The 10,253-nt window shown below is 40.6% G+C and overlaps 1 pseudogene; it reads left to right on the top strand.

The window, feature by feature from the left end:
• Nucleotides 1-642: 642 nt before the first annotated feature.
• The window catches only part of LOC103253117, a 23,599-nt pseudogene continuing 13,988 nt past the window's right edge, over nt 643-10,253 (top strand).

The raw sequence follows: 10,253 nt of genomic DNA, 5'->3' as shown, positions 1-10,253 counted from the left end.
GGCGAGACCTCATCTCTACAACAAATAAAAAAATCAGCCGGGCATGGTAGCGTTTGCCTGTAATTTCGGCTCCTAGGAAGGCTGAGGCAGAAGGATTGCTGGAGCCCAGTAGGTCGGGGCTGCAGTGGCCGGGAGCGACCACTGCACTCCAGTCTGAGCAACAGAGTGAGACTCCAACTCAAAAAAAAAAAAAAAAGAGTCGAGAGGGAAGAAAGAAATTTATTTCTGAATTCAGAATTCAGGGAGTCAGAACTTAGCATCTCTAAGTCTGCTTCCCTCTTGGATTCTACATTCCGTATTTATAAACATAAGCATTGAGGTTTGTTATAGATTAAAATCAAACTACGTGACTTACAAAGCATTCTGTAAGATTCTACTTACAGCTGTTTTTGGTCAATCATGACATTTATGGTCTACACATTCCTTGTGCTTATTACTGAGGAACTTGTAATTTTCATTTATTAGTAACGGTGAACAAAGGGGTTAACAGAGCTTACTACAAAACATCATTAACCAATGGTTACAACAAAACAAAGGGTATATTGGTTATAGTTACAAGATTAATATAATTGTTTTTCTAACTTTAACTACAGATCACAAAAATGAGTAACAATCTATTTTACTAACTATCTGAGTATAACAATGGGGTCAATGACTCATCTGTTACAAGAAGGGTCAGCACAAACTTACAACTGGAAAAGAGAGTTAAGGGGGTAAGATTCTTATTTTACCTAAGGAATATGGATGCTTGCAGGGCAATAACTCTAAGCAGCCAAACATTATAACAATAATGGATTAGTAGTAGTGCATCTCTTCATCATTTCCCCACTGACAGTTAGAGCTATGATATCATCATGAGGTTATTTATGTTTTGCTGTTGCAGCTTGAAAATATGTATGACTTCTTCCCACTGGTGATTTTTGTGGGTTAGACTCAGCTATAAGCTTAGAAATCCTAGCAGCACATCCCATACAAATTTTGAAGGAGACATATATTAAGACTCCTATTATTAACATAGGAAGAACTTTGATATTTCTGACAGAGTTATTTTAATACCTGATGGGAACCAAGAAAAAATGTTTGAGAACCAATCTGAAACCTTTCCAAGCACCTCCTTACTGTATACATTTGAATCATCTATGGTACTGATGTTAGTTTTCATTTGGTCCAGTACTGTTATGTTCCCTGACTCTCATGAGATGAAGGTGAAGCATTCAGTGTGCATAATGTTGCAAGTGCCCCCTTGAGATGTGGTGAGAATATCTAAGGCCATTCTATTTTGCAAGACTGCTTTCTTCATTAATAAGACTTCTGTATTTAGCATAATTAAACTATTTCTGCTTTCATTAAGAGCTTGTTGTGTAAACTTGGCTAGGGCCTCTGTATGAGAGAAACACTTTCCAGGCTTATATTAAGCATAAAGTAGTTTAGGACATAGTCATACCAATAAAACGCTGAACAATTCCATCTGGTGTGCAAGTATGGTAAGTTAACTATTTTGGTCTTGTAAGTTGTATTTGTGACCTTGTGTCCAAGGAAAGCCCAGAGTACATTTTCCTGCAGGCAACCAGGGCCACAGGTTAGTTCCTCAGATCCAGCAAGTTCCATTAGGTGCTCACCAAATAAGTTCAAGTATTCTAATTCAATCAGCACCAAACCAGTCACTTCTTTTAAAGACAACAAGACTTTGACATGCTGGGGGAAAGCCTTCCTAAAGGTCTCGTATACTCTGGGTCATGGATGAGTCAACGATTTTGCTGTTCCCAACTGAGTGGAGCAGTGTCACTTAATCTACCGTACTTTGGGGTGAGCCATATGAATCCATCCCATACCCTTTGGAATCCAGCTAAAGTCCTAGAACTTCCCTTTTGTTTCTTTGTTCCTCTGCCTCCTCCTAGGGAATCCTCTTCTCAGATTGAGATTCAGCTTCATAGATTGCTTTCACATTCTCAATAGTGACATTCAGTGACAAGATAAAATTATGTCTGAGCTTTTCTAAGGAGTCTTGAATAGGTCATTAGGCAGATAAAGAAGAATGAAATCCCTTGTGCTTTTGGTGTGGGATAACTGTCTCTTCTTCTTTGATGAAAGCAGTTAGTGCTTTCCAGTCAGAACCTTGTAGAGGGAATACACACCAGGAAAGGTCTGAAGCTCCAGAAATGAAGAGTTGTCCACAAACCAAATAATTAGATAATTAAAGGTATCAGCATAAGAATAGGCTCATTCCAAATACATATTTCCATAAATATTCAAAATGTGAGGCAACAATACAATAGCAAGAATCATTTTGTGTGTTTAAATAGTAGTCTCAAGTTCTGCACCAGCTCTCCAGTTCACTGACTCTGTGATGTGGAATTGGGTAGATGGTCACCTTGTGTGGATATATTTTCTTGAGAGTGGTGTACCCTAGGTCTCACACCAACAAGTTTCAGTGCAGTAGAAGTGATAAGCAGCACATCATAGGGCCCCTTCCACTTTTCCTGTATTTGTTGATCTGGTCCTCCTTCTTTCTAGTCTTTTAAGCGGCACTTGCTCTCCAGGATGGAGGGGATGGTGGGGTCCTTCATCATCCAGGATGTTTCTAGGGGAAGCAAATTTATGAACTGTGTTTAAAATTTGCCCCAAATGATGGGTTTGGTGGCTCAGCCTGTAATCCCATGCTTTGGGAGGCTGAGGTAAGTGGATTGCCTGAGATCGCAGGTTCGAGACCTGCCTGGGCAACTTGGCAAGTCCTCATCTCTACAATAAATCAAAAAATTAGCTGGGTGTGTTAGTACACGCCTGTAGTTCCAGCTACTTGGAAGGCTGAAGTGGAAGGATCGCCGGAGCCCAGCAGGTCGAGGCTGCCATGGCCAGGAGCATGCCACTGCACTCCAGTCTGGATGACAGAGTGAGACTCCAATTCAAAAAAAAAAAAATTGTCCCAAATGAACAGCATATTTCCTTATGAGAACATCACAGTATATCCAAAACCATGTCTCTGCCATAGGTGAAGGAAAATGGCCTTCCACAGATAATTTCAAAGAGAATTAAATTAATCCTGCTTCGGGGACTGACTCAGACACTGAGCAATGCAATTCCCAATACCTATGCTCAATTTAATTGTGTCTCTTGACAAAGTTTTGCAACCACTGTTTTTAGAGTCCTGTTTATACTTTCTGTCTGACCAGAGGATTGGGGATGTTGTGCAACATGCAACTTTCAGTTGATTCCCAGAGCCTTACTGATCCATTGGGTGACATCTGAGATAGGCTGACCCATTGTCACTTCGGATGTCTTCTGATAGGCCAAACCTGGGAATTCTTTCTTTTGACAGACAACAGGTCACACCAGACACTCTCTTTATGATGTGGGAAGGCTTCTACTCATCCGGAAAAAGTGTCTACAAGCACCAGCTCCTTGTTTGGGGGCATGTGAGTGAAATACACTTTCCAGACTTGGAAGGGGAGGTTGCCTTTCCTGTGAATTCCCAAAGGTCTCATCTTCCTGTTGTTAGGATTATTTCTGGCACATAAGTAACATCGTTCAATGATGGTTTTAAGTATGCCCTCATTTTTCTTCCCCATTAGTGTTGCTTAATGAAGACTGAGGATGCTTCCCGTCCAAAGTGAGTTCCATGATGTATATACTGCAGTGTTGTAGAGATGAGTTTTTCGGGTCGCAAATTATCCTTTTCATTCTCCAGCCTCCTTGTATTTTAGTAAATCCTCCTTCCTCTGCATGTTTATCTTCCTCTGGGTCATATTGAGGAATAAACTGGTCCAAGTTTATCTGTGGCAGGAAAGGGGCTATTATGTCCACTGTGTCCACGGTGGTTTGCCTTACCATTCTGTCTGCAAAGGGATTCCCCCTTGCAATCTCTGTGACTATAGGCTGTTGTCCAGAACAATGATTCATACAACTGTAGAGGGTTTATGTATAGCTTCCAGCAAATCTAAGTCTGTTCTGAATACTTAGTATTTTTATTATCTGCCCTAAGCAGGCCTCTTTCTTTCCATATTGCCCCATGTGTATGGGCAACATAAAGGCATACTTTGAAACCTTTAAGTCTGTATATGTGTTTTTTATTTTCAGAGAGCGTGAGGACCCTAGTTAGAGCCCTGGTTAGACCCTAGTTAGAGCTAATTGTGCCTTCTGAGCTGAAGTTCCAGCAGAAAAGAGTTTGGCCTTGATAATGTTTGTTTGGGTTACTACTGCATAGGCAGCTCATCACTTTCCTTGAGCCACCAGACTGCTGCAACCTACAAATAAGTCCCAATCTGGGCTTCCCAAGGCTATGTCTTATTAGTCTGGCCAACTAGCATAAACGTAATTGATGATTTCCAGGCAACTATGTTATAGAGGGGCTTCCTCCACTATAGGCAAGAAGGTGGAAGGGTTTAATGCTGAAGAGTTCTTTAGTGTTACTGCTGGATTGCCAAGCAGAATGGCTTGATATCCTCCCAGGTGTCCAGCCGTGAGCTAATAGCCCCCTTTCTGCTCAAGGAGTGTCAGGAACTGGTATGGTACATATATAGTAATGTCTTGTCCTAAGGTCAGTTTCTCAGTTTCTTTAAGTAGCAGGCAGGTAATAACTACAGCTCTCAGGCATGGAGGCCATCCTTTTGCCACACCATCTAAGAGTTTTGAGAAGTAGGCTACAGGTTGGGGTACCTCACCCAGCATTTGAACCAACACTCCCAAAGCCAACATTTGTCATTTATGCACATACAGTTTGTAAAGCTTTTTAGAGTTTGGAAGCTCGAGGGCAGGGGCTCAGATTTATGCCTCCTGTAGGTGTTGCAAGGCCCGCTCGTGTTTGTAGTTCCACAGAAAGGGAGAATCTTCTGGCCCTTTAAGAAGTTTGTATAGGGATCTTGCCGTGAGTTCATAATAGGGTATCGAAATGCAGTAAAATCAGCCATTTCTAAGAAGGCTCTTAGCTGCTTTCAGTTTCTTGGAGTAGAGATAGACATGATACCTTGTCTTCCATATGTGGTTAGGGTCTGGGTACCCTTGCATAGAGAGAACCTGAGATATTCAACAGTTTCTTGACAAATTTGACCCTTTTTTTTTTTTGGAAAGCCTGTAGTCATATGTTGCTAGATGATTTAATACGATTGTTCTGTTCTGAAAACAAAGTTATTTAGTGAGACTTGTAATTAAGAGATCATCAACATATTGGAATAGGACTCCCTCTATTAGCTGTACTTTCCATAGATTTCAGGTCAGAGTTTCTCCAAAGAGAGGAAGAGAATTTTTAAACCCTTGTGGGAGCACTGTCCAACAATACTGAAAGTAAGTTTTAGTGTCTGTCTCAGTCTATTCAAAGACAAAAAAAGTTGACTTTGTTCCCCCATTGGAACACAAAAAAAGGCATCTTTTAAATCTAACACAGTGAAGCAGAGTAATCCCCTGGCATGGCGGCCAAGAAGGTGTAATGAATGTCCTGGACAATTATCACCGATATCTCTGAGATCTTATACAAACCGATATTCAACTGAGTGGGGCTTCTTGACTGAAAGTATAGGTATATTATATAGTCATTGACATGGCCTGATTGGTCCATATTTATAAGCATAAGCGTTGAATTTTGTTACACATTACCATCAAACTACATGACTTACAGAACATTCTCTAAGATTCTAGTTGCAGCTGCATTTGGCTAATCATGACATTTATGGTCTATACTGAAAGGATAGACCGAGAGTGGAAAATGCATTTTTTTTTATCTTCTTCCTAAACAATGATGAGAAAGTAGTAGCAATGCTTTTGGAGAAATGCACACTTTAGGTAAAATTAACTTTGCCAACTTTGTCTTTTCAGAAACAGACTTCCTGGTGCCAGGTATCGCATAGTGGCAACAAGAGTAAAGGAAATTTACAAGGCCTAAGACATCATGCATTGGTCAAGGATTGTACAAGTCAGGAAACTTGTAATTACAAAAGTTATGACCACTCAGAGGGGGAGCAGGTGGGGATTCAATCTTCCAGTAGAATGGGCCCTATCTACAAGGAAGTCAAGGCTCCCCCAAAGCTACCTACTGGGAATGCCTAGGAGATAAGGGGAAGTGCACCCTCCATTAGCTCTAAGAATGTCGTTTGGGAAGATGCAGGAGCATTAGAATCCTTGTCACGCCGTTCTCTAGGGACTATGATAATATGGACAGACATTAATGGGTCTCTGGGTCACAGGATCTCCAAGACATCTACAGGTGGTCAATTAGGAAGTCATGGGAGTCATGTCTGCCTGATTGCAATATCTCCAAGGGAAAGGATTTAAGTAAGCCAAGACTGGGGGGAGGGGCAGCTACAGCACTATGGCGCCACACTCACCTAGAGTGTGGGCCTGCTCCCTGTCTGTGGGGAGTGAACTTTTCTTAAATGAATTTTATCTTCTCTCACCTCTTTGTGTGTTGCAGTTCTTTGCATTGCTCAGATCTCTGGGTTACCAGCGCACACCTTCCGTTTGCCAGCTCGGCAGTACTGCGCCACCCCTCGTCTCTCCTCTCCATCCTTCCACCCTCACCCTATCTGTACCCTGACATATACATTCCTTGTGTTTATTACTGAGGAACCTGTGATTTTCATTTATCAGTAACCTTGAGCAAAGGGGTTAACAGAGTTTACTACAAAGCAAAACATTATTTATGGTGATACATCATTAACAAACGGTTACAACAAAACAAAGGAGTATACTGATTACAGTTACAAGATTAATATAATTGTTTTTCTAACTTTAACTATGGATCACAAAAATGAATAACAATCTATTTTACAAACTATGCGAATACAACCTCACATGCCCCCTAAACAAAGAGGCAAGACACCTGGGAAGATGGGTCAGTGACTCATCTGTTACAGGAAGTTTCAGCACAAACTTACAATTGGAAAAGAGAGTTAAGGGGGTAAGATTCTTATGTGCATTACCTAAGGAATGTGGGTTCCTGCAGGGAAGTAACTCTAAGCAACCAAACATTACAACAATAATGAATTAGTAGTGTGTCTCTTCATCAGTACCCCCAATGCCAGTTACTCACTTATTGCTTATTTTTTATCTTATTGCTTATTTTTTTAAATAGTGCTTATCTTCACATGAAATTTATTTACTTCTTTATTGTCTCTGTTTTCCCTTAAAATTCTCAAGAACCCAAGATCCTTGTCTAATTCACAGCTGTTTCTCCAGTGCCTAGAAACAACAAATTCTATAAGGATTTTTTGAATGGACCAATGAAAGAACAAGAGCAAATAGTAAAGTTTTACGGGACAGTCACAGTAGGAAAAATGCCAGCCGGGCTCGGTGGCTCAGCCTGTAATCCCGCGCCTTTGGGAGGCCGAGGTGAGTGGATTGCCTGAGGCCGCAGGTTCGAGACCCGCCTGGGCAGCGAGACCTCATCTCTACAATAAATCAAAAAATCAGCCGGGCGTGGTAGCGCATGCCTGTAATTCCGGCTACTTGGAAGGCTGAGGCGGAAGGATCGCTGGAGCCCAGCATGTCGAGGCTGCGGTGGCCGGGAGCGGCCACTGCACTCCAGTCTGGGCGACAGAGTGAGACTCCAACTCAAAAAAAAAAAAAAAGAAAAGAAAAGAAAAATGCCTTACAGATAACGGTACAGATGATTCCTAAATCTTCCATTCAATTTACACTAATCTAATGATATCTTAAAAGAGACTACTGGTATCATATACAAATCTTTGTGAGATGGGAATGTTTCTGTTTCAGGATAAGGATAGCCCTACCTATACCATAGCTTTGAACTAGGTCAATATTTTACAATTGATACTATTTCTAAGTACTTAAAAGTTTCAAAACATCCTAAATTTACCTACTTCCATGGCCTGCCTTTTTTGCTGAATTATTTCTAACAGCTGCTGAATTTAGACGGAAGTCTTTAGCCAAAGACTAAATCTAAAAAATCTTCCTGAAAAACTGAGTAGCTTATGAGGTCACTACTAAAATAAGAGATAGTTTACCTAGAATTAAATTATGAATTAAAAGCCATGTTACCTTCCTAAATGAAATTTATTTGAAAAACAAACAGAATTTAAGTTCATTCTCTGTGTAGTGTAAAGATTATGAAATTTTACAAAAAGAAGAAAATACTACTAACCAACTCAAAGTCATTTTCACTGTTCTGTAATGATTTGCACTGGTAGATGAGCACTTTCAGCATCACACAGGAACTTGTTAAAAATGCAGAATCTTGGACCCTACCCCAGATGGTCTGAATCAGAATCTGCATCTTAACAGGAACCCCCAAGTAATTTTCCTGCACATTAAAGTTTAAGAAACTCTGCCCTTATGGTTATGTGAGAGTAGAAAATATCCCTGGACTAGCATAGTGTTTGAAAGTTAAATGAATTAATATCTTTTGCAAATTTGTGGTTGAAGTGCTAAATCACTGAGTCCCAGCTGCACAGACTACACACCTCATTATCTATTGATACCTGTACATGGAAGGCCCATGAGGACCTTGCACTCCTATGTCCAGAACTGATAGTAGCATCCTTTCCCCCAAATTCTCTTGTTATATTCCTCATTCTGGTAATGACACCAACATTTACACAGCCACTCACTGTATGCTAAGTCCCAGCCTCACCAATTTACTGAGTGACTTAGTCCAAGTCACTCAGTTTTAACTGTCTGATAGTCATTCATTCAATAAGTAAATATTCATCAGGCACCAACTTTGTGTCAGGCGCTGTCCTAGGTATTGGGAATAAAGTGATAAAACAGAAAAGGCCCTTGAGCTCATGGAACTCACAACATAAAATATCAGTTTTACCAGACTGAACAACTTGGCGAGACCTCGTCTCTACAATAAATCAAAAACCCAACTAGGCATGGTAGCTCACACCTGTAGTTCCAGCTACTTGGAAGGATCGCCTGAGTTCAGCAGGTCAAGGTTGCAGTGGCCATGAGCATGCCACTGCACTACAGCTTGGGTGACAGAGAGAGACTCCAACTAAACACACACACACACACACACACACACACACACACACACACACACACACACACACACATATATCAGTTTTAAATGCGAATGGTAACCAGATGCAGATGGCTCAGAGTGCATCAACAGTCAACCAAGCGAAGGTCAGATACCCAGCATGTGTTGCAATTTTAGTAAGATTTCATTTAAATAAATAATTTGATGGAAAAGAAAAAACATGAATAAATTGAAACCTAAGGTCTTTTCTTGAAATGCCATTCATGGAGACTTTGGATTTGGTTTCCAAGGTTTTTATATTCAGGAATTTTTATAGATGTCACTAATTGATCTTAGTTTATTTCAATGTTTAAAAGGACATGAATAGACAGGTGTACGGTTCAGTTAGAAGCTTACAATGCCTCTGAGATTTTTCTTACATGTGTCACATAATGATTAGAAGCAGGTTACATGACTGCTTAGATGAGTTGCTATTCCTGTTTCTATGTACTGCAGTGCTAGCCTGGAGTCAAGGTCTGATTTTTGCATTGCAGGCTAATGTAGTAGTGAAAAGAGAGATATAAGTGCTATTTCAGCCTCTAAATGACTGACATTTTACTGGGGTAGTTTGAAAGTGTGGAGAGAAAGAGTAAGAGAGAGAGAGCGCAAGCTCTTGTTATATGAACCTACCTTTGGGGGTTGGGAGGGGTACCTACATATGTTTCCATAGAGGAGCAAAGGTTTCTACTCCACTACTCCAGGCCAAAGAGCATCAAAGTCACACCTCTTACTGCCTACTCTCCTTTCTTACTCAGGTAGTGAAGACAGTGACTTATTGATTGGGGACTTTGGAGATGGAACTGAGCAAACTTGGCCAGTCCCTTTGAGTGTTCCTTAAGCCTGCTTATGAGCTGACTGCGTACTGAGCTAGCCTCCATTATGCAACAATAGAATAATAAATAATTATATTTAAGTACAAACACACATAGAATTTTCTGTGTGCCAGCAACTGTTTTAAGTACTATATAAATGAGTCTACCTCCAACACAAAAGTTTGAAATAGGTATAATTATTTCCATTACACAGATAAGAAAACTGAGGCTCAAAGAGGTTTGGTGAGTTCTCCATGGTCACATAGTTAGTAAATGTTTCTAATGTTCCAGTGGATGCCTGAGATTCTAACTAATACAGTGAATGGGTGGACAATTCTATCTAGTCTCAAAAGTCCATTTTGCTGAAGATTTAAAACTAATCAGTTTTATCAGTAATTAAGATATTGGTTTCGCCGGGCTCGGTGGCTCAGCCTGTAATCCCAGCACTTTGGGAGGCTGAGGTGAGTGGA

The sequence above is a fragment of the Carlito syrichta genome, unplaced genomic scaffold, assembly GCF_000164805.1.
Source record: "Carlito syrichta isolate Samal-C Ts95f unplaced genomic scaffold, Tarsius_syrichta-2.0.1 Scaffold201341, whole genome shotgun sequence".
Lineage (NCBI taxonomy): Eukaryota > Metazoa > Chordata > Mammalia > Primates > Tarsiidae > Carlito > Carlito syrichta.
This window is presented reverse-complemented; position numbering and strand designations above follow the sequence as displayed.